Source organism: Lepus europaeus, chromosome 3, assembly GCF_033115175.1.
Source record: "Lepus europaeus isolate LE1 chromosome 3, mLepTim1.pri, whole genome shotgun sequence".
NCBI classification, from domain to species: domain Eukaryota; kingdom Metazoa; phylum Chordata; class Mammalia; order Lagomorpha; family Leporidae; genus Lepus; species Lepus europaeus.
Window position 1 is genome coordinate 140,310,140 of NC_084829.1, and position 25,610 is coordinate 140,335,749.

The window sequence follows — 25,610 nt, forward strand, 5'->3', positions numbered from 1 at the left end:
CATGTTATACCTTTCTGGGCTGCAGTGTCCCTCTCCTTTTCTTTTGGTCTTTAAATGCTCAGCCCCTTCTTTATTCTTCACTTGAGTACCACCTGATTAATTCAGGGGATTGTTCTCTAAATAAGGAAACCAATTTTTAAAAACTTCAAAATATTTTATAGGAATACATAAATGTATTTTCCAGTTAACCATACCATCATTAAAATGTAAGATAATTGGGAGGGAATTATGTGGACCATATTTAAAAGACACAGATTGTTAACTATAACATACAAAAAAGGCACCCAAGGGGCAGCACTGTGGCGTAGCAGGTAAAGCTGCTGCCTGCAGTGCCAGCATCACATGTGGGCGCCGGTTCTAGTCCTGGCTGCTCCTCTTCTGATCCAGCTCTCTGCTATGGCCTGGGAAGGCAGTAGAAGGTGGCCCAAGTCCTTGGGCCCCTGCACATGTGTGGGAGACCTGGAAGAAGCTCCTTGCTCCTGACTTTGGATCGGCACAGCTCCAGCCGTTGGGGCCATCTGTGGAATGAGTCAGAGGATGGAAGACCTCTCTCTCTCTCTCTCTCTCTCTCTGCCTCAGCCTTTCTGTAACTCTGCCTTGTAAATAAATAAATCTTTTAAAAATAAAATAAAATTTTAAAAGGCACACAAATGAGAATTTTAGAAAAACATGCAGTACCCAACAATGAAAAAGTGCTCACTCTCACTGGTAAATGTTATTAAATACAGATTGAAAATAAATCCCTATCAAGTTCACTAAAGTTATAAAAGATGGATGGCATCCAGTGTCAGAAAAAATACAGAGAAAATGGCAGTAGTGCAATTTAATATTGCTTTGTTTTTAGTTAACTTGCCAATAGCAATCAAAACATAAAATTACGGGGCTGGTGTTGTAATGTAGCCGGTTAAGCCACTGCTTGGAACATTGCATTCCATATCAGAGTGCTGGGGACTGATTGCTACTTCTGCTTGTGATCCAGCATCTTGCTGATGTGCATCCTTGGAGGCAGCCAATAACGTATCAAGTGCATGGGTTCGTGCCACCCACAAGGGAGACATGGATGGAGTTCCTGGCTTTGGCCTGGTCCAGTTCTGGTTGCTACAGGAATTTGGGGAGTGAACCAGCAATGGAAACTCTCTGTTTCTCTCGCTCTCTTGTCACTATGCCTTTCAAATAAAAAATAAATCTTTGTAAAAATTAAGAGTGGGAATAGGAGAGGGAGGAAGAAGAAGGGTATGAACAAGGGTGGGAGGTAAGGTAGGGTGGGAAGTATCACTATGTTCCTAAATATGCTTATATGAAATAAATGAAATTTATGTACCATAAATAAAATTTAAAAGAAAAAAATCAATCAATAACTATTTTTTAAAAATGCAAAAATAACTGTTATTCAGTAGTGACATTTTCAGAAATTTGTATCACAGAAAACTCAGATGTGATCACCAATGTCTTTCATGAATATTTATAGAGAAAATGTTAACTAATATAACTGATGTTCCATTCACAATGTGGAATACTACAGAGCAGCTAATGAGACTATTGGACTGGAATGGAAATATCTATGCAAGGTGTCAAAGCTTAGAATGAGAGAGGAGTTTCAAAAACATAGGTGTGGAATGAGCTCACAGATGTAAAAAAGGAAAAAAAAAAACCCTATGTGTGTGTAAAACTGTAGCAAATATCTAGAAGGATAATAATAAATCTCTGTACAATGAACTCTGAGTAAAGAGAGGATTTCAGCAAGGAAAGATGAGGGGGGATTAAAAATTATTCTAGATTTGATAATTATACTTTATTTTGGTAACAGATCGATATAAAGACTACTTCAAGTGTGTAGATTAGTTCAAATTAAGCTAAAAGGAATGTTAGCTCATGATGATCTGTAGGAAATAAACGTGAAGGAATGAATCAATGAGAGCATTGTGTCACTTTTGTGTGTTTTTTTTTTTTTTTTTTAATTTATTTACTTGACAGATAGAGTTAGTGAGAGAGAGAGACAGAGAGAGAGGTCTTCCTTCCATTGGTTCATCCCCCATATGGCCGCTATGGCTGGCGCTGCACCGATCCGAAGCCAGGAGCCAGGCACTTCCTCCTGGTCTCCCATGTGGGTTCAGGGGCCCAAGCACTTGGGCCATCCTCCACTGCCCTCCAGGGCCACAGCAGAGAGCTAGACTGGAAGAGCAGCAGCCGGGACTAGAACCCAACGCCTACATGGGATGCCGGCGCCGCAGGCGGAGGATCAACCAAGTGAGCCACGGTGCCGGCTCCCATTGTGTCACTTTTGAATAGAGCACCACTTAAAATTAGTTCTACTATAACACTTGAAGACCTGACCACCGGCCCATGACATTGCCATAAGTTAAGCAATGAGATGGGGGCATAAATTAAGCATAACAGCAAAGTTACATTGTGTGTGATTTTATCCGCAATTCCTCCAGTGTGGTTTCATCTGATGAGCAACACTAGGAGAATGCAGAGAACTGCATCCAGTTAAGTTGAGTCAGGAGGAAAACACAAAATGCACACACGCACACACACACACACTCAGTCATCTACCACGGCTCTCGGTCCACTGCGTGGATTGTGAGTCACATCCGTGACATCTGTTGTGACGACTTTCCAGCTGATGTCACAGGTCCCTCCTTGCAACATTCGCCCATAACTCAAACTGAAACTCTTTATGTTCACTTCCACAAGCAAATCAAGGTTTTCCCAAGATAGAGTTCCCATGCTATTTAAATATCAATTAACTGGCTAATATGTGTAAAACCATGCGCTGTTTTTATTAGGTTCTTCCATTATTTTTAATGCATCATTGACAAACTCTTTGAGTGCTGTGCCCTAACACCACTTTTTTTTTTATAAGCTCTAGTTTTTAAGGCACAATTTTACATAGCTTGTTACTTTTTAGGAATACTTATATGTTACATTATTATACTCCATATGACAGATTGCTGAACTGTGTGGTGCCTGATATTCCGCTTGGATGGCGGCAGTCAGTGCACTTGTTGGGGGCCAATCATCCATGGTCTCACATTTCTATTCATCTTCTTTTCATCCAGACTATGTTTTCAGTGATGTCTGTATATCAACAGCCTTGAAAATTAGAGAAATTGTGTCCCTTTAGAACAACGGACAGATTTATATATAGCCTTAGATGATAGAGGAAGTATGTCTTCCAAAGAGCGAGGAGTGAGTATGCTTACTGCCCGCTGTAGATTTGCTTCCCTAAGCTCTGCATTTCTCTACTATGATGCCAGCCACTTGTGTTCAGGTGACACATGACTCTCTTTGTATTATGTTGTGGAGAACTAGTGCAAAAGTAAAAACTCTTTGGCTACTGCTATTGCCCTGAATAATAGATTTTGTTTTTGTCTTTCAGGTTTCATGTCTCTTGTCTGAATCATAAAACTGCAGCAGACTAATAGATTAATTTGCAAATAGGGTAGGATTTCAGATCCTGTGTGTTTCTTGAAGAGAGTTTTATGGAGTGTCCTGGTATCACAGGTATCTTTATAAAATTATTGACTGGGACTGGAGCTGTGGCACAGTGGGTTGAAGCTCTGGTCTGTAGCTCTGGCATCCCATATGGGAGCTGGTTCTAGTCCTGGCTACTCTACTTCTGATCCAGCTCTCTGCTATGGCCTGGGAAAGCAGTGAAGGATGGCCCAAGTCCCAGAGCCCCTGCACCTGCATAGGAGACCCGAAAGAAAGCTCCTGGCTCCTGCTTCTTTGGATCAGCATAGCTCTGGCCTTTGTGGCCAGTTGGGGAGTGAACCAACGGATGGAAGACTTTTCTCTCTTTCTACCTCTTTGCAACTCTACCTTTCAAATAAGTAAATAAATCTTAAAAAAAAAAAAACAACTATTGGTCAATACTGCTTGAAAAGATAACAGGCACAAAAACTATCTCTTTTTTTACTTTCAGAATGAAGTATCCAATAAACTCACAACAGGGTGTGTTGAACTAAGTAACATCTTTAGTTTAAAAAACTGGGGTGCTGAATATTTCTAGTTTTCATTTTATGCCACTGAATAGCTCTGTAATCATATTTTCTAAAATGAGAGTTATTTATATTATTTTGTAATGTCTAGTTGATTGCCTTTGAAATTCTTAGAAATCACTCACTGAAATATTAAGTAATTCTGTTGCAATCCCATTGATATAATCAATTAATGAGTATTAACTTTGTATCCTATACAAAGCACTGTGACAGATACAAAAGCAAATTAATATCTTCTATGCTTTCAGAGTGTGCACTCTAGTGTGAAAGATAAAAGGAAATGTAAACATTGTTCAAGACAGGAAGTGTGAACCACAGCATGAACAAATAAAAGATTTCACGTATTCTGAGAGAAGGATAGAAAAAGAGTTCAAGAAGACGGTGAGATTTAATTAGGAAGGAGACCATTTGGAGAGTAAGAAAGTGTGCATGAAGGCAAGCAAGTTACCATTACTGGTGGGAAACAAATCTGGAAAGAGGAGAGGAAACCAGATTCCTGCTCATAAAGGCTCATGACTGGTTAAGGGTGTTATTGCATGAATGCTAAAACAGACATCTGGAGAACTAGAGCATCTCTGTAATGCACTTATAATCTATGATATTTTATAATCTCTGACAATTGACAATTGTGCTAAGTCAGGTGGCTTAGCAATACTTGTACTTTTTTCATTTTCTAATAAGATTAAGGTAAGTCTAGTAATATTAATGTGCTTATATTAAAGGGACAGTAACACTAAAACATGAATTTTGAGAATAGCCTTCAGAATTTTTGAGACAACCTTTGTGCTGCCATAATTTGTACATCCATATTTCCATATTTCTATCTCTATCTACCTATTATTTATCCATCTATATCTATCTATCTCATCTATGTATCTATATACTTTCCAACTCCTCTTTGCAAGGTTTATGCCAAGAATTTAATCCGTTGTCTTATTTAGTTCTCAGAAAATTCCTGAGACAGAGATCAGCTCCATTTTATGGATCAGCAAAGAGAGATTAGGCAGTTTTCTAGGTAGGGTAAGGTTACAGAATTAGTAACTACAATTTGATTCCAGGTATTTGGGGATTTAAATCTAGTTCTTGCCCATGCTCAGATATAGTGTTAATTAGACAATCCCTTCTATAGCATATATTTGCTCCAAAAAACACAGAGTGGGATGAGCTTTCATAACCTCTTAGGACAGTGTCTCCTTTGAATGTGGAGAGAAGTTGATGGGAATGTTAAAAACAGTTTCCTGGAAAAAGCAACTCTGAGATTGATCATACCTTCTCATCTTCATTATGATGATAAATATTTGTTATTTTTGTGTTTATACTTATTGGTGTTATTACACATTTATTTGAAGCTTTGACAAAGTTGATGCAGAGACATATGTTGAAGCTACCACGCAGTTAGCCTACTGAAACCTTAACCATCTCATCCAATTTCAGTAGCTTCTACCACTTCAGTTAACGTTAGTAATTTATTTTAAAATATAGCACAAGTGGTTTTACACCTACTTTAATTTTAGCATTATTTTTAATCAGGAATAAATGAAGTGAGACTCAGAGAGGTTGAGTGACTTGTATAAAGTCACACAGCAAGAAAATACAAGATACAAGGCTCCTAAATAGTTTGAATATCCAATGTTATGAAACAGACACAATGTCACTCATTTTTCAGAGCCAGATTGGCCATTTGTTGGCAGATTTAACTGTTAAATGTTAACTAGAGCTCCAAGATAGATCTGCCTGTAGTTAGTGAAAACCCAAAAAGCTTCATATATCCCTAATTTATTTTTTCATCCCCTCTAGTGTTTAAAGTATTTTGTGCATTTGCTTTGAGATCATCACTTTTAGTGAGTCAACTCTGGGACTGTGTTGCCCTAGACTGATCTGATGAGAAAGCTTTGTTATTAACTTACAACCTTTGTAACTCAAATATAGACTTTGTTAAAAACATTAATTAATCTGAATATAAAGTGAGATAGTTTAAGTTTATTGAAGGATAAAGACTTGTCAGTAGTCAATGAGATAAATAAAATAAGAATATAAGTCAAGATGTGATTAAAATGTTTTCAAATGTATGAATAGTAAAACTAGGACAACATGCTGGAGAGCTTCAAGTTGATAAACACTTGGAATTTTATTTGTTAACAATATTCTTTTGAGGTTAGCTTACTTTCAGCTTTTTTTAAAAAAGAGATTTATTTATTTATTTGAAAAGTAGAATTATAGAGAGAGGGAGAGACAGAGAGAAAGATCTTCCATCTGCTTGTTCACTCCCCAAATGGCTGCAATGGCTGGAGCAAGGCTGATTTTTGGCCCAAAGCCAGAAGCCAGAATCTTCTTCTGGATCTCCCATCTTCCCACCTACTTGGGCCATCTTCCACTGCTTTCTCAGGAACATTATCAGGGACTGGATTGGAAGTGATACAGCTGGGACTTGAACTGGCACCCATATGGGTTGCCAGCACTGCAGGCAGTGGCTTAACCCCATTATTCCACAACATGGATCCCACGTGTTATTTTCTTAATCTGCAAATTATGTATTGTGCTGATACTTATTTGAGATTCATTTAATATGAAATCAGGTAAATTTTATATTGCAGAGGAATAATTAGCTTTTCGATTACTTGAGCAATAATCTTCATTATTAGAACTCATTGTAATAGAACCCATGATATGTGAGAAAAAAGTAGATAACAAGATGATGTGCACATGGTACATCCAGCTGATTTATATTCATAGACCCATACAAACTCAATAAAAATTGATAAAATGGTGACTTTCTTTGATATTGTCATTCCACTAAAAGTACTGTAATATCATAATTAGATCAGCTAAGTGTGTTCTTTTTATAGAAACTGAAAGTATCAAGACATATTTTGGTAATGGGATCCTGATTGAGTAGTTGGGTTGGTCTGTAATGGGTTAGTACATTGCAGATTTAGTAGAGAAGATTCACCATATTCAGTACCACTCTTTCAGTTTTTGTAACTGACAAAATAGTAATTAAGTTTTAAGTATTACATATACATTTAGGTTTATAAAATAGAGTTAAAATATATATGCTATGATACATGATATTATTTTTATTCCCAAAAATATTTTATTTAAGGAGTACAAATATCATAAGTACAACATCAGGAATACAATGATTCTTCTCACCATAACTGCCTTCCCACCCCAACGCGCCTCCTCCTTCTTCTCCCATTCACAGTCCCATTCCCCATTAACATTCATTTTCAGTTAGCTTTATACACAGAAGCTCAACTCTATACTAAGTAAGGATTTCAACAATTGCACGCATACACACACACACACACACACAAACAACTGTTTGGGAACAAGTTTTACAGTGAGTTCTGATAATAAAACTCATTGAGGACATAGATTCTGCATGGGAAGTAAGTGCACAGTGACTCCTGTTGTTAATTTAACAATTAACACCCTTATGTATGATTTCAGTGATCACCTGAGGCTCTTGACATGAACTACCAATGCTATAGAAGCCTTTTGAATCTGCAGTCTTTATCAGTATGTAGACAAGGCTATAAGCAAAATGGGAGTTCTCTCTACCCTTCAGAGAAAAGCACATCTTTCTTTGATGGCCACTACTTTCCACGGGATCTCACTCACAGAGATCATTCATGTAGGACATTTTTTGCCATGATGTTTTGGCTTTCCATGCTTGAAATGCTCTCATGGGCTTTTCAGGTAGACCAGAATGCCTTAAGGGCTGATTCTGAGGTCAGAGTGCTATTTAAAGCAATTGTCATTCTATGAGTCTGCTGTGTGGACTACTTCCCATGTTGAAACATTCTTTCATTTTTAATTCTATTATTATTACCAGCCACTTGATCTTGTTTATGCAATTCTTTAACACTTAATTCTATCTATATGATACTTTAGCACTTAAGATGGCATTTTTACCACCCAGCTTAATGGATTTGGGGTTTCATGGCAAGTTTTTAAATGTACACTTAGAAGTAAGTCTGTAGGAATGTATGCAGAACTATACAGATTATAGTTACATACTTATTCCTTCCTCTCTTATTCCCACTCTTATTTTGTACTGAGATCTATTTTCAATTGGCTTTATACACATGATTACGCTAAATAAACAAAGAGTATGAAGAAGAAGAAGAAGAAAAAATGTTTTTTGACAGCCAAGACAGGGGCTGTTCAAGTCATTGCTTCTCATAGCGTCAATTTCACTTCTACAGTTTGCCTTTTAGGTGCTCTGTTAGTTATCACAGATCAGGGAAAACATATGGCATTTGTTCCTTTAGGACTACTTATATCACTAAGAATGATGTTTTCCAGATTCATCCATTTTGTTGCAAATGACCAGATTTCATTGTTTTTTTTTTTTTACTACTGTGTAGTATTCCACAGAGTACATATCCCATAATTTCTTTATTCAGTCTTTAGTTGATGGGCATTTAGGTTGATTCCATGTCTTAGTTATTATGAATTGAGCTTCAATAAACATGGGGGTGCAGATAACATTTTCATATGCTGATTTCACTTTCCTTTGGGTAAATTCCCAGAAGTGGGATGGCTAGGTCATGTGGTAGGTCTATATTCAGATTTTTGAGGTATCTCCATATTGTCTTCCATAGTGGTTTTACCAGTTTACATTCCCACTAACAGTGGATTAGGGTACCTTTTTCTGCACATCCTTGCCCAGCTTTTGTCATTTATTGATTTCTTTATGAAAGCCATTCTAACTTTGCTACCTACAAGAAACATATCTCACCAACAAAGATGGATGCAGGCTGAAAGTGAAAGGATGGAAAAAGATAATCTATGCTAACAGAAATCAATAAAAAGCTGGTGTAGCCATCCAAATATCAGACAAAATAGACTTTAACACAAGAAAAATGTTAAAAGAGACATAGAGGGGCACTATGTAATGATTAATGGATAAACTTAACAGGAAAATACCACTATTATAGAAGTATGTGCACATAATTTTAGGTACCTGGCTATTTAAAAAAATTGTTAAGGAATCTAAGGTAGACATAGACCCAAATACAATTGTAATGGGGGATTTCAATATCCCACTTCCAACAATGGACAGATCAACCCGACAGAAAATCAGTAAGGGAACAGTTCATCAACACTATGGACCAAATGGACCTAACAGATATCTACAGAACTTTTCATCCTACAGCCAAAGAATACACATTTTTCTCATCAGTGCATGGAAATTTCTCTAGGATTGATCATGTGCTAGGCCATAAAGCAAGTCTCAGAAAATTTAAAAAAATCAAAATCATATCATGCATCTTCTCAGACCACAATGAAATAAAGCTGGAAATCAGCAAATCAGGAATCTCTAGAATTTATGTAAACACATGGAGACTGAACAACATGCTCCTGAATGAACAGTGGGTCATAGAAGAAATCAAAAGAGAAATAAAAACATTCTGGAAACAAATGAAGATGACAATACAACATATAAAAACTTATGAGATACAGCAAAAGCAGTGTTAAGAGGAAAGTTTATAGCGATTGGTGCCTACATAAATCAAGAAATTGGAAAGGCATAAACTAAATAAGCTTTCATTGCATCTCAAGGATCTAGAAAAACAACGGCAAACCAAACCCAAATCTGGAAGTAGAAAAGAAATAATTAACATTAGAGAAGAAATCAACAAAATTGAAATAAAAAATACAGTACAAAATATCAGCAAAATGAAGAGCTGATTTTTTGAAAAAAATAAAATTGACACACTATGGCCTGAGTAACTAAAAAAAGAAGAGAGAAGACCCAAATGAATAAAATTAGAGATGAAAAAGGAAATGTAACAGACACCACAGAAATAAAAGGAATTATCAGAAAATACTACAAGGATCTGTATGCCCCCACTTTGTTTTTCTCCTCTAGTTGGCAGGTACACTATGCCCCACAGGGCTCCAAGCTGGATTCCCTCTAGGCTCTTCCTGAAGTTTTTTCGCCAGTGGCTTGGGCTACTGTGGTCTGGTCTCACCTCACTTACCAATCCTGGTGCAGTGTCTCTTAGCTGCTGGGGTCCTGAATTGTGCATGTCCATGCCTTCCACATAGATCCACTGTGTCCCTCCAATTTGCATAGAGTTTCCTCTGCTGCTTTCTCCCTAACTCTTCGCTGAGACTGCACTCTTTCCACTTTTTTAAAACTATCTCCTCCTAGACTAGAGCAGCAACCTCCCTCCTTACTCCACCATTTTAATGCAATTGATATTATTTTAAACTAATATTTCCTGTATTTCCTTTGTTCATACTTGGGAACCTAATTCCTGGATCCTTGTGCAACACTAGCATATCAAGGATGAATGACAGTATGGTTTGGTATGCATGGGGATGCAATGATTTCTTACAAAGACTTCATGGCTTATCTGGTAAAGAAGATTCTAAAAAAGGCCACAATAATGATTGCTCCTTCAACCTCTGAAGAATTTCCTGTAAGGACAGGGAAGTTACCTTGGGCTAGCTATTTTCTGACTTGGCTGTTGACAATTCCCATATTGCAAATGACCAATAATGAACCCATTGCGTAAACAAATTTATTAGACTTACAGAGGTAAAGAGAAAATATCACCTTGGTGAAGGTTAGTACTTGTGTCTTTGAAGAAGATGGACAAGGCAGAATAGATTATTCTTAGAGCATAGGCTAGATAAGTTTAACACAAGTCTTTCAACGTAGGGAACAAGTTGGGAGCAGAAAATTATTTATAATTTTTTGTTTAGGTATGAGAAGTGACAATTTTGAAGCACTTCTTTTTTATTTATTTAGTTTTTGTTTTTGTGATTTATTTTAAGATTAATTTATTTATTTGAAAGGCAGAATGACAGAGTAGAATGGAGGGACAGAAAGAGAGAAAGATCTTCCATTCTCTGGTTCAGTCACCAAATACTTGGGTTAAGTATAGCTTGTGTTAAGTCAGGCTGAAGCCAGGAGACAGGCACTCCATCTGGGGTTCCCATGTGGCAGAGGCTCAAGTACTTGGACCATCATCTGCTGCCCTCTGGGCTCATTAGCAGGAAGCTGGATCAGAAACACAGAGTAGCAGTGAGTCAAACCCCACATTCTAATATGGGATGTGGGGATCTTAAGCAACACCCACCGCTTGAAATACTATTTGATGAGGATATTGTAACCTCTAATAGTTATAGTTATATATATATATATATATATATTTTTTTTTATTGACAGGCAGAGTGAACAGTGAGAGAGAGACAGAGAGAAAGGTCTTCCTTTTGCCGTTGGTTCACCCTCCAATGGCCGCCACGGTAGCGTGCTGCGGCCGGCGCACCGCGCTGATCCAAAGCCAGGAGCCAGGTGCTTCTCCTGGTCTCCCATGGGGTGCAGGGCCCAAGCACTTGGGCCATCCTCCACTGCACATCCTGGCCACAGCAGAGAGCTGGCCTGGAAGAGGGGCAACCGGGACAGGATCGGTGCCCCGACCGGGACTAGAACCCGGTGTGCCAGCGCTGCAAGGCGGAGGATTAGCCTAGTGAGCCGCGGCGCCGGCCTATAGTTATATTTTTTAAGATCATATGTTATCTTTGCAAGTTCACAACTGAGAGTCAGGAAGATACACCCAGTAATTTGAGCAGTATTTAACTTGTAGGCAGAGTTGTTTTCAGTTCTCAGTCTATATTGCAATGTGGACGGTTATCGTCAGGGGACACAATCGATCCAGATCTGCACTTTTGCTTAATTTATAGAGTTTCTAAAGGAACTCCTTCAAACTTTTGTATTTGTCAAATTTTCTTGTTCTTTTTGTAAGAATCATCTGTCAGGAAAGTGGGTGTAGAGCAGAATTTAAGACCTTGCATATTACACATGTGAGAGCTACAGCATAAATATTAACGGAAAGATTATGATCATCATTTGGAGTATGTTTCCAAGCCACGAGCCAAAAACTTCCAAATTAAAAGAAATAGGATTCTATTCTTAATCCAAAGAATGTGTATAATTAGATAAGGGATAATAGCCAAATTACTCATTTCATGATTTTTTTCATTTCTAATTTACTAGTGATATGCTTGAGGAATACATAGAAATGCGAAGGTAGCATTCTTGCATTCTTTTCCTTAAGATATTACATGTTCCATTAGCTCAGTGTCTAAAGTGGCTCTATTTTGTCACCACTGTGCAGTTTCCCATGAATCTCTTGGTTAATTGTGGTAGGCAGAATAATGGCTCCCAATTCTTTCCATCTGCTAATTTCTGGAACCTATGATTATTCTGTTACATGACAATGGGGAAACTAAGGCTGCAGATGGAATAAAGGTTGCAGTTGGCTCACTTTGAGATGAAGAGATTTTCTTGGATTTTCCAGTTGGGTCCAATGTAATCACAAAGTCTTTAGAAGTGAAAGTGGTAGACAGACGACTCAGAGATAGAAGTGTGAATATGGAGCAGAGGTCAGAGTAATGAGAATGTTGGCTTTGGAGATTGATGGACACCACAAACCAATGATTGCAGGCAGCTTCTAGAGCTGGAAAAGGCAAGGAACTGGATTTACTCTGGTATTCCTAGAGTAATCAGAGCCCTGATAACACTTTGACTTGAACCCAGTGAAATATATTGGATTTCTGATGCCCAGAACTGTAAGGTAATACATGCATGTTTTTTAAACTAATTTTTGATGTCAACAATAGGAACTAATAGAGTCTTTCTGACATATTTGCTTCCTGTTCTCTTTGCCATGTTGGGGCCCTCTGAAAACCACAGATTAGACTTTGTGTGAAAGGGAGCTGGATGATAACTTAGAAAGTAGGTACAAACACAACAGCTGTTTTTATTCCAGTTCCTACCAAGTCATAAAAGTAAATTGTAGCCAGGCCCTGAATTTATACTAAGGAGTTCCTGAGAATTTCAAAGGCAATTTTAAGGATAGGAACTTGAACCCCCTTACCAATATTAGAGATAAGGAATAGCAAATGTCTGTTAAAGGTACAGAACCTTGAAAAAGCTAAGAGGAAGGAAAATTGCTGAGAACATGAAAAAGCATGCCGATAAGAGTTGGACAATTGCTGGCTGTTGGTGGGCCCTGCATAGAAGCTGTTTTCAGCCATCTTTATCCAAATGCTTTGAGTGGGAGCTTTCTCCACTCAGATGTCTTCTGCTTTCGGAGGAGTCCTAAGAATGTTTCTAGCTGGAATGTGGTTCAAAGATGCTGCTTGTGTTTTCAGTTGAGAAAGATGGCTCTAAGTACCAACACCATAGACTGTCACTACTGTGTTAGTTGTTAACAGAGCATGATTAGGGCCTTATCAGATAACATAACTGCCCAGTTACGGAAAGTTTTCATTTCAATTTAAATAAGCTGATAACTTTGCCATTTTTAAAACATTTTTTTTTGAGAAGCAGAGAGAGAGAGATAAAGAGAGACAGACACAGAGAGATGCAGCACATCTCTCCTTCACAATGGAGCTCCCATCCATTATTTTACATTCCAAATGACCACACTGGCCAGACCTGGGCTGGGGTCAAAGGTGAGAGCCAGGAACTCCATCCTGGTCTTCTACATGGGAGGCAGGGACCAACCACGTGAACTGTCACCAATGCCTCTTACTGTCTACGTTAACAGAAATTTGAAATCAAGAGTGGAGCAGGGTTTCTAACCCTTGTACTTGGATGTAGGGTGCAGGCATCTTTATTGGTATCTTAACAGTTGAAAACTCACCTCTAAATTTGCCACTTTAAATGATTTACAAATCAATGAAGCAACCTAATATCTTCTAATGTATATACACACTTATATTTACAGAACATATAAATATATTTATAGTTTAGACATACACATTTACCCGTATAGTGTTAATACAATAGCTTTTTATGTCTAAGGTTAGATATACATGTGAGGGAGTTCAACGCTGTAGCACAGTGGGTTAACACCTTGGCCTGAAGCACAGGCACCCTATATGGGTGCCGGTTCGAGTCTCGGCTGCTCCACTTCTGATCCAGCTCTCTGCTGTGGCCTGGGAAGGCGGTGGAGGATGGCCCAAGTCCTTGGGCCCTTGCACTCACATGGGAGACCTGGAGGAAGCTCCTGGCTCTTGGCTTCTGATTGGTGCAGCCCTGGCCGTTGTGGCCAGTTGGGGAATGAACCATTGGTTGGAAGATCTCTCTCTCTCTCTCTCTCTCTCTCTCTCTCTCTCTCTCTCTCTGCCTCACCTCCCTCTGTGTAACTTTGACTTTCAAATAAATAAATAAATAAATATTAAAAAAAAAAGAAAAATTTAGGGACCAGCATTGTGGCACAGCAGGTTAAGCAGCTGCCTGTGACACTGGCATTCCATATCAGAATGCTGGTTCCAGTCCTGGAGCTGCTCTGTTTCCTATCCAACTCCCTGCTAATGAGCCTGAGAATGCGGCAGAAGATGGCCCACATGCTTGGGCCCCTGTGACTCACATTAGAGACCTGGGTGGAGTTCCTGGCTCTTGGCTCCAACCTGGCCTAGCCATGGCTGGTGCAGCCTTTGGGGAGTGAACCAGAAGATTCTTTCTCTGGGAACAGTGGGTAAAGCAGCTGCCTGCAGTGCCAGCATCACATATTGACGTCAGTTCTTGTCCTGGTTGCTCCATTTCGATCCAGTTCCCTGCTAATGGCCTGGGAAAAGCAGGAGAGGATGGCCCAGGTGCTTGGCCTCCTGCACCCAAGTGGGAGACCTGGATGAAGCTCCTGGTTCCTGGCTTCTGCCTACCTCAGCCTGGGCTGTTGAGGCCATTTGAGGAGTGAACCAGTGGATGGAAGATCTGTCTATCTCTCCCTCTCTGTCTCTGTAACTCTTTCAAATAAAATAAACAAATCTTAAAAAATAAAATAATTTTTTCTCTGTCTCTCCTTCTTTCATTATTGTTCTGCCTTTAAAATAAATAAAATAAATGTTTTTTTTTAAAAAAGTTTATTTTGGTGCAAAAAATGTTGTAACTCATACGAAATATTTTATTAGTATGCATTTTCCATGAACTTTTTAAAGATCCTTCACATGCATGGATTTCCAAAAAAAAATTTGTGGCGTAGTGGGTAAAGCCGCTGCCTGCAGTGCCGGCATCCCATATGGATCCCGGTTCGAGTCCTGGCTGCTCTTCTTCCTATCCAGCTCTCTGCTATGGCCTGGGAAAGCAATAAAAGATGGCCCAAGACCTTGGGTCCCTGCACCCGTGTGGGAGATCTGGAAGAACTCCTGGCTACTGGCTTTGGATCGGCACAGCTCTGGCCATTGCGGCCAACTGGGGCATGAACTAGTGGATGAAAAATCTGTTTTTCTCTCTCTGCCTCTTCTTCTCTCTGTGTACCTCTGACTTTGAAGTAAAATAAATAAATCTTTAAAAAAATTTTTTGCACCAAAGTAAACTTATTGTTTAATTCCATTTTCCACAAGTTTTCTGAAGCTTTGTGCTTCTATGCAAAAATATAAAACTGAGGCCGCCGCCTGCGATGCCGGCACCCTGGGTTCTAGTCCCAGTTGGGGCACTGGATTCTGTCCCGGTTGCTCCTATTCCAGTCCAGCTCTTTGTTGTGGCTCGGGAAGGCAGTGGAGGATAGCCCAAGTCCTTGGGCCCTGTACCCACATGGGAGACCAGGAAGAAGTACCTGGCTCCTGGCTTTGGATCGGCCCAGCGCTGGCCATAGTGGCCCTTTGGGGGGTGAACCAATGGAAGGAAGACCTTTCTCTCTGTCTCTCTCTCACTGTCTAACTCTGCCTGTCAAAAAAAAAAAAAAAAACCAAAAACCAAAAACAAACAAACAAGAAAAAACAAAACAAAATAATCTTATTATTTAAATGTAATTAACTTAACTGTGCATTTTTAGACATAATCATTATGTGTACAACCATGGCCCCTTATCCACAGTTTTGCATGTATGGTTTCAGTTTTACCCATGATGAAAGGTGAACTGTGGTTAAGGAATATTCATAGTGCTCATGTTCAAGTAACCCTTACTGTACGTAATAATGGCCCCCCAGTAGAACAGCAGTGATACTGACAATTCTGAGGTGTTAAAGAGAAACTGGTGCTTCTTGTGAGTGAAAAGATTATAAGAGTTCTTGACCTGATATTGAAAGAAAAAAAGTCATGTCCTGAGGTTCCTAAGATCTAGAGTAACAATGACACAACTTATAGGCAAGGTTTGGTCCTATATATGGGTTCTGGCACTTACAGGGGTCTTATTAATGAACATAAGGGTAGACTGCTCTATATTATGTTGACATTCATATTTCAATGAATTTGAACAAGTCCCTTAAAAACAGACAGCACATGTTTATTATTGTGTGTATCTGTTTCTCTGCAATCCTTTATATTAATTACAACCTTTAACTAAAGGAGACAACTTTTGTTGTTAAGAACAATAGAAAAACTATAAGATAGTATATAAAGAATTACCTAGCTATTTTTTTTCCTGTGAGGAAATATTTTATATGGTTGTGTACATTTTAAAATTGTAAGATAAGCATACACATAATGTAACTTAAGGTATTTGATCATCCTGTTAAACATATATCCATTCTATATTTAAAATAAGGGCAAGTAATTATTTAAAACAATTAGTGACCAATGTTTTTGATATATATTTTTAAAACATGTCTATCCCAAAATTATAAATTAATCCCATTTAATTTTTTAAAATAAGCATTTATTTATTTGGAATTAGAGAGAGAGAGAGAGAGGAAAAGACTGAAAGAGAGCTCTTCCATCCTCGTTTCACTCTCGAAGTGGCCACAATGGCCAGCGTTGGGCCAGGCTGAATCCAGGAGCTTCTTCTGGGTCTCCCATGAGAGTGCAGGAGCCCAAGCACTTGGGCCATCTTCTGCTGCTTTCTTTGGCATATTTGCAGGGAGCTGGATAGGAAGTGGAGCAATTGGAACTCAAACGGGTGCTCATACGGGATGCAAGCATCACTGGTGGCTTAACCTGCTGTGCTACAGTGCCAGCCCCAATCCAATTTAATCTTTTTTCTGTTAAGGTTAAAGAGTAAATCTTTTATTTATTTGAAAGTCAGATCTACTGAGATAGAGGGAGCAACAGAGAGGGTCTCCTATCCACTGGTTCACTCCCTAAACAGCTGCAAGAGTTGGAGCTGGTCCAGTCTGAAGGCAGGATCCAGGAGCTCCATCTGGATCTCCCATGTGGGTGCAGGGGCTCAAGCACAGGCTCATTAGCAGGAAGCTGGATCAGAAGTGGAGCAGTAGGGACTCAAACAGGCACCCATATGGGACTACACTACAAAGCCAGTCCTTTAAATTAATCAACTAAGGTCTTAAAGTTAACTATAAATCTGGAAATTATTAATTAAATTGACTTATTAAATCTTTATTTTTTATTTTTTATTTATTTTTTTTTAATTTTTGACAGGCAGAGTGGACAGTGAGAGAGAGACAGAGAGAAAGGTCTTCCTTTTGCCGTTGGTTCACCCTCCAATGGCCGCCATGGTAGGCGCGCTGCGGCCGGTGCACCGCGTTGATTCAAATGCAGGAGCCAGGTGCTTCTCCTGGTCTCCCATGGGGTGCAGGGCCCAAGGACTTGGGCCATCCTCCACTGCACTCCCTGGCCACAGCAGAGAGCTGGCCTGGAAGAGGGGCAACCGGGACAGGATCGGTGCCCCGACCGGGTCTAGAACCTGGTGTGCCGGCGCCGCAAGGCGGAGGATTAGCCTAGTGAGCCATGGCGCCTGCCAAATCTTTATGTTTTAATAACATTATAAGAATGTACAATATTCATAAGATATCTAATCAATTTCATTTAGTCAAATATATTTTAATACATGTAGAACTAATGATAACTTAAAGGAATCATAGAACTAATATAGGAAATTTTAAAAGTTTAAAACATGAGAAATTAAATCCAGATTATTTCTTGACTATTTTATTCACGTTTTCTTATAACATCATGGGGGGTGACTAAAATTGTTTTTAAGTAAAGATTAATCACTTTAACTTGTCTAAATAATCATCTGTTTATATTACATGAACTTTAAAAATATAAATTAGCCTTTGTATTTACATGTCAACAAAATCCATGAAGATACATATATTCATGCGAGAAGTTGTGGCTTAGCTTTTCTTTTTAGCTAACAGAGCGCCTATTCAAATTCCCAGGTAAACTTTTCCTTGTGATTCACAGCTTTGGCAAGGAAGAAATATGCAACATTAAAGCAATTTGGTTTTTGCTTTTGGAAATTTTTGATTATTTATTTTGGTTAGGTATTCCTAAAATGTGTACAAAGTGACAAAGCAATGACTGTGATCAATTAACCACTAAAGTTACCTAAGAAACAGAACAAAAGAATAGGAGAGGAAGCGAGGCAGCAAATTGTAGACACATATTAAATGACCAATCAGAAGGCAAATTATCTTGTCCTCTTCGAGGAGAGGAAGAAAAGAGATGGCATAGATTCAGAAAAGCCCAGTCTCTCACTCCCTCTCTCTTTTTCTGTCTCTCACTCCCTCTCTGTCTTCTCTCTCTCTGTGTGTGTGTGTGTGTCTGTCTCTCTCTCTCTCTGTGTGTGTCTCTGTCTCTGTGTGTGTCTCTGTCTCTGTCTCTGTCTCTCTGTGTGTGTGTGAGAGAGAGAGAGTGAGTGAGAGAGAGATTAAAAATTGTTATAGTTGATTGAAATAGTAACTTGGTCTTTTTACACTTCCATCAAGTCATATACATTTTAATTATACATCAATTTTCACAGTATGGTTATAAAAGGAGAGTTTACTATATCAAAGAACAAGATCTCTTTAAGATAGATGAAATTACTCAGACCATCTCTCTACAAGGGTTTCTTTTTGTTTTAATGCCTCTTTCAAATAAACATACTTGTTCCTGCCAAAAGTTTCCCAATGTGGCCACTAAAGTTTCAGATTGTCCTGGGTGGAATTATTTTAGAGAGACAGGCACATGAGTTAACAAGTGAAAGGAGAACCTTTAAAAATAGTGAAAGTGAGAAAGAAATGGTCCTTCCACTTTGTGTGTCTAAAGACAGAAAAATGAACTGTCAGAACCTAGGAGCCCACAAACAAAACTAAATCAATGATTTCTGGGGACACAAAGACAGGGCTCAGGGAAGTTCTTCAATGTTTATTTTAAATCAACTTTTTGATGATAGAATCTAGATTACAAACTACATCCATGGACATACATACATGGTGTTTGGAAAATTGGCCCAGTGTGAGTGGGGTCCAAAGGAAACTACTGTGACATGATCTGCACTCCTTAGTCCTTGAGGCGGTCTTATTTAGCCTACCCACATTCCATTCCTTAGATTTCCTCTTATAGATTCGTAACAAAAGTACAGAAAAATGAACCAAAGTGTTGTTGGAAAAGAAGGCAGTTTTTTACTTAATTATCAAAGAATTCCTAAATTACTTCTTTACCCCTAAGAATATAAGGTTAAGAGTTTATAAAACAAAAGGGAAGCTGATTTAGGTCATTCCTCACTCTTGAGGTCCAAAATCCCATTTGAAAGGACCTTGGAGACTCAGGAGAATGCACTGTCAGGTCCCATGAACAGGGCGCTGAAGGGATCCTGTCTGAGTCTCATTAGGACCTTTAGATGCAGTAGTGTTGACTCCTTTGAAATCTACCAGGAATATCCCCTGTTCAAGGAGAAATAAGTTCCTTGGATGAGAGAGAATGCCACCAGGACAATCTAAGCAGTGTTTCCAAAGGTGGAAGTCAAGATAAGCTATCAAATAGGAGTTCTTTGTTTTTTTCACAGAAGATATATTTATTTATTTGAAAGGTAGAGGAGAGAGAGAGGGAGAGGGAGAGAGGGGGAGAGAGAGACAGAGAAAGGGAGAAGGAGAGGGAGAAGGAGAGGGGGAGGAAGAGGGAGAGAGGGGGAGGAAGAGGGAGAGGGAGAGGGAGAGGGAGAGATTGGGAAAAAAAGACAGAGAAAGGGAGAGGGAGAGGGAGAGGGAGAGGGAGAGGGAGAGGGAGAGGGAGAGGGAAAGGGAGAGGGAGAGAGAGAGGGAGAGGGAGAGGGAGAGATTGGGAAAAAAAGACAGAGAAAGGGAGAGGGAGAGGGAGAGGGAGAGGGAGAGGGAGAGGGAAAGGGAGAGGGAGAGAGAGAGGGAGAGGGAGAGGGAGAGATTGGGAAAAAAAGACAGAGAAAGGGAGAGGGAGAGGGAGAGAGGGGGAGAGAGGGAGAGAGAGAGGGGGGAGAGGGAGAGAGGGAGAGAGAGAGATGGAGAGGGGGAGGGAGAGGGAATGTTTTCCTTGGCTGAAGCAAGAAGCCAGAAACTCCATCTGGGCCATGCATCTAAGCCATCATCAGTTGCTTCTCAGGCACATTAGAAGGGAGCTGGGTCGGAAGCAGAGTAGCCTGGACTCTAATAGGCACTCCAAGCTGCAGCCTAACCTGCTGAGCCACAATGCCTACTTCTCAAATAGGGTTTTAGCTCCAGAGTAGAACATTTTTAAGTCAGAGCTTGTAAGGTAGAATTGTGGTTCTGGCTGGAGAGAGTTTCTTATAGAATAGCTTTGAATGGGTGTGATCATATAAGTCAAAGTCTTGAAGCTCTTTGTGATGAACAAGTTATTGTTTTAATAACTAATCTAGTTAGTTAGTTCACAGTCTTATTTTCAAGGAACAAGTACTTTCTGGAGCAGATAGCTAAGTTAAGTATACTCTGCTTTCAGTATTGTTTCATATAGGGACAGAAAAACACGTTGGTTTCAGTTTTCATTCCCCTTTCTTTCCTTCCCATCCCCCAAGGAACTTCTTTCAAGTTCTCAGAGAGTGGGACAGCTAAATTAGTGCAATAAAAGTGTTGTGAAACTACGGCTGTTACAAGGACTTAGACCTCAAAGCCACCTTGTTTAGAAGGCCAAATAGGCCTCACCTAGCCATGCCTGATTAAACTAGCTTGTGAAAATTTTTTAATGTTTATTGATTGACATACACACATAATTATATTGAAATATTTTGCATTTCATGATGATTTTTCTGCACATTTGTATTTTATAAACATGTTAACTACATGACCAAATAACAAGGCCATCTTGAATGAACGATTACCTGTTTAGGTTTCTTCCTACTACTGAGTGCACAGGCTGGGAATCTTTGAGTTCATGCTGAGTCGGGGGAGGAAAAACTGAATTGAGGTGATGCCGATGATGGTAATGAGTGTGGCTTCTGCAACAAAGTAGCAAGTCACTCAGTGCATCTTGACCCCATCTTCAGAAGAAATAGTGAGGCAGAAAGGTAAAAGACGAAAGGGGACCAACGCATCAGAGTGTACCAGAGCATCTTGAAGCTTCTCCATGTAACATCTGGAACTTCAGCATGATGGAGGCTGTCAGGAAATAAAGTAAGCTTCTTTAACAGTAACCTTAAAGGGGAAAAAAATTAGTGACTACCAATTGAAATTTGAACCACACCAGGGTCATACCTAGAGAAGTGAAAAACAGGTACGTGAATAAACAGGAAGTTCCAGAATTACATTTGTACTCTCTGAGAACCAAAAACTAGGGTATTATTGTCATCTATATTTCTTTGACTAATTTCTTTGGTGCTAAATGGGTAGAAGCTAGGGAGATATGGGTCACATTCACAGGAAGAAAAAAACTGAACTATTGTAACTCCAAGGGCATGTCAAGGACATACCAATCACAATCTATTAAAGAATATTTGAGGCAGGAGGGCTTTTTTGAGATTTATTTTTTTAAATTTATTTGAAAGGCAGAGTTACAGAGATAGAGAAAGGGAGAGATAGAAACAGAGAAAGAGATCTGCCATCTGTTGATTTATTCCCCAAATGGCCACAATGGCTGGGGCTGTGCCAGGGAGAAGCCAGGAGGGAGCCCAGAGTTTCATCCAGTCTCCCACATGTGGGTGCAGGGGCATAAGCACTTGAGTCATCTTGAGCTGCCTCCCCAGGTGCATTAGCAGGGAGCTGGATTGAAAGTGGTGCATCCTGGTCTCAAATCAGCACCCATATTGGATGCTGGTGTTTGCGGGTGGCAGCTTAACCTGCTACGTCACAGTGGTGGCTCTGGGGCAGGCATTTGGCACTGTGGTTGACACTGTGTGGGAAGCCTGCACTGCATTTCAAAGGGCTTAGTTTGAAACCTGTCTTCTCTATTTCTGATGCAGATTCCTGCTGAAGCCCACCTTGGGAGGTCAAGGACTTGAGTCCCTGCCACTCAGGTAGGAGACTTACTTTGGAGTCTGGTGTCCTGACTTCAGCTTGACTGTTGTGAGCTTTTGGGGAGTGAACCAATAGATGGACGATCTCTCCTATCTGTCTTTTCTGTCTCTCTGTCTTTAAAATAAAATGAAAAAAAAAAAGAATAAAATTAAAAATAAAAAGCATACTTATCTGATCATGAAATAATCTGAAAGCTGATTTGACTAGCAGTTGAGCTCTGGGAATGAAGCAAAATTTATGAAGAGAATATCATTTCATTGAAGTCATTAAAATGATGAGTTTTTAATCTTGGCATTTGATCTTTAAAGAAAACATTTTCTCAATTTGTCTTATCATAGTAGTGATGGCATGCAAACTTCTACTTATTTTTCACGGTTTTTCATTGCTTTCTAATAGAAATTACCAGCCCTAGAAATTTCAGGAACCATGAGTGCTAAGGAGCAGGTGCCTTTATGTGTTTCAGGAGAGACGTACGCGTGCAAATGTTGCTGGCTAAGCAGTTTGGGCCTATTTGGCTTGGACGGAAGATGCAATGTAGGCCTCAAGTTGGCTCTTTGCTCTGTGATTGGGAGAACATCAGCTAATGCTGCCAAGTGTTGAATATCTCCCTTGTAATGTACAGAATCTGTCATGAGCCTCTCATGAGGTCTTTCTGGACTTCATTTCTTATGAGGGATCTTAGTGGCTATTCCTTAAAGCTTTGTGGGGGAAAACAACCTTTGAGTATCAGTCTTGAACCTGTTAGTTTATTCTCTGGGGCTTCAGTGAATTCTAGGAAAAACACTAGCCTGCAGTCATCCCGCCTGGGGCTGGAAAGTTGTCAGATCTCATAAGCCCTGCAGTGTTTGGTTCTGGCCAGGACTTGGATAGGAGAACTCGAAAGAGAAAGAAAAGAAGTTTGTGGAACACACATCTGCTGTGCACCAGATGGTAGTTGTTAGTTCATCTTCTGCGGAACTCTTTCCTATAATTCTTATTGCCTTTCTTCTACCATAGTACTTATGAGTTGTAAGAGAAAAAAAGCAAAATATTTTTTGGGGAAAAAAACGAGGTGAATGTAACATTAAAACCAAGGCTTTAATTGTTCCAAAACTCAGGGTTTGCAGAGTTCAGTTTTACACTGCGGTCCTCAACGGTGCAGGGTATATTACAACAGGAGCCCTCATTACATGATCATGAAAGCCCGGGTAATATTATACAGTGCTCAGCAGATAAAGGACACAAAATAAAAGAAAGGGACTGCACTTTTTCTTTAATTGTAGATGTACAGAATATATCATGTTACAGCATAAATATTACATGATCCCGAAACAAAATATACTAATGAAACACACAGATGCAGAGCAAGGGTACAAGGATGGAGATTGCACTGGGAACACTTAAATTGGTTTTCCTATTCTCTGCTAACTCAAATTCAAACTTAATTTGGAATTTGTGTCATTTTATGAGCTTATGATATTGTCATGGGAGACCTGACAGTTTTTCATAGGTCTACAAAACAGTGCTTAGAGTCATCATTTACAACAATAATATAGACAGCGCTATTGCTATCTTCCGTGTCTCTCAAGCTTTTGTTCCTGACTACATCTTAAGCGTTTGGTTGTTGACCTGGAGGCTAATTTCAGCATGATGGTTTCTTCTACCTTGGCCATAGAGCACACTGATTCTTGATGCTGAGGACACAGATGGTGCCTGTTGGGTTTGGTGAGTTTCTGCTCATGTGTATTGGTTGCTTAAGATGTGCGTGGACATTTGTCAGCCTACTCCCTTAGACACCTCTGCCGGTTGACTAAGAACACATTTACATAGCACCTACTGTATAAAAAGCTCTGTTCTAGATTCGGATGTGACAGAAGGAAATTGTCATGGTCTCGGTTGTTAAGAAATTAAGACCTTTGGTTACTGACGACAATGCTAATTATACTTGGTTTGAGTCAGATTTTGTTGTGCACTCAAACATAGTTCTGACAGTGCTGGCCAGTGCATCTCAGTACGTGTTTTTCTTTCATTTTCCAGTGTTCCATTTTAATGAAACATCTTCTGATATTCCTACTAGTGCTGATGTGATCTTCTAGACCTAAGGATTTTGTGGTGCTTCATCCGACGATGTTCTCAACCTTGTACGGGCGTACCACTAATATCAATACTTTGGCAGGCTTCACAGCGCTTACAGAGTCCCAGGACAGCAGAACTGGATGCAAAGTTAAGAAGTGTCTGAATCTTTTTGAAAATGAGGAAATTGAGGCTTACAGATGATAAGAAGCTTCCCAAGGTGACAAATGGGTCGGTAGTGGGATGAGCTGGTATCAGCTTCATCCTTTCTTTTATGATGTCTGCCTTGCGCTCCACAATCCTGAAGAATGGGAGGTGGTTCATTAACCTGATCACAGAGCAAGTTTGTTTTCATTGTTAAGAAGGTGATCACATGTGAGTAAGACTTAAAAAGAGTGCTTAAGTGAGCAGCAATACATGAAAACAGAGACACAAAAGCCTAGTAGGAGAAGCAAAAGGAAAAGATAGAAAAATATTTCTAAACAAATGATTTTATCAATGTTATCAAGTAACTATTCCACTTGTGACTTAACACAATAACATTAAAATACTTATGTTGATTATTTAAAAAACAAACCTTAGTTTTTTTAAACATTTTTTTAAATTTATCTGAGAGACAGAGTTACAGATACAGGAAAAGTCAGAGAGAGAGAGAGAGAGAGAGAGAGAGAGAGAGAGAGAGAGAGAGAGATTTTTCATCTGCTGCTTCACTCTCCAAATGGCCAAAACAGCCAGGGCTGGGCCAAGCTGAAGACAGGAGCCCGGAGTTTCATTTGGTCTCCCATGTGGATGCAAGGGCCCAAGCACGTGGGCATTCTCCACTGCTTTCCTGGATGCATTTTTTTAATATTATCAAAGTCCATAATAGAATTATAGCTCATTACAGATAATTGATGTTCTTTTATTCTGTATCTCATGAGGTTAATTTTGTAATTCTATGATCAAATAGCATACACTTATTAATAGCTCTTTTTATAATTACTTCAATAGCACAAGAATGTGTGCTTTATTATGAATGACCTAAACGTTCGACTTTGAAACATTCAAACAATTTAAGAGAAATATTGTGAAGCCCTAAACTTTCTTGAAGAGCCGGTGATCAACACATGGATTAAATGGCTCACCTAGTGTGAGCAGTCTCTTAAATATTTCTACATATGAATTTTCCATTTCCTTGGTTGTGAAAATCTGCTACATACCCAGCAAGGAAATAATGATATAGAAGGAGTGATTGGAGTTAAAGAAAAACACCAGTGGAACCAAAATGTACTGTATTACTACTTGATGGGATTAATTACTTCAAGTTGAGAAAAAAGTATTACTATTTATTGTATGAAACAAATATGTTATAATAAGTAGATAGTAATAAAATAGTATTAATCTAAGAAGATATTTTCAGTGATGTGAGCTATTTTATTATTA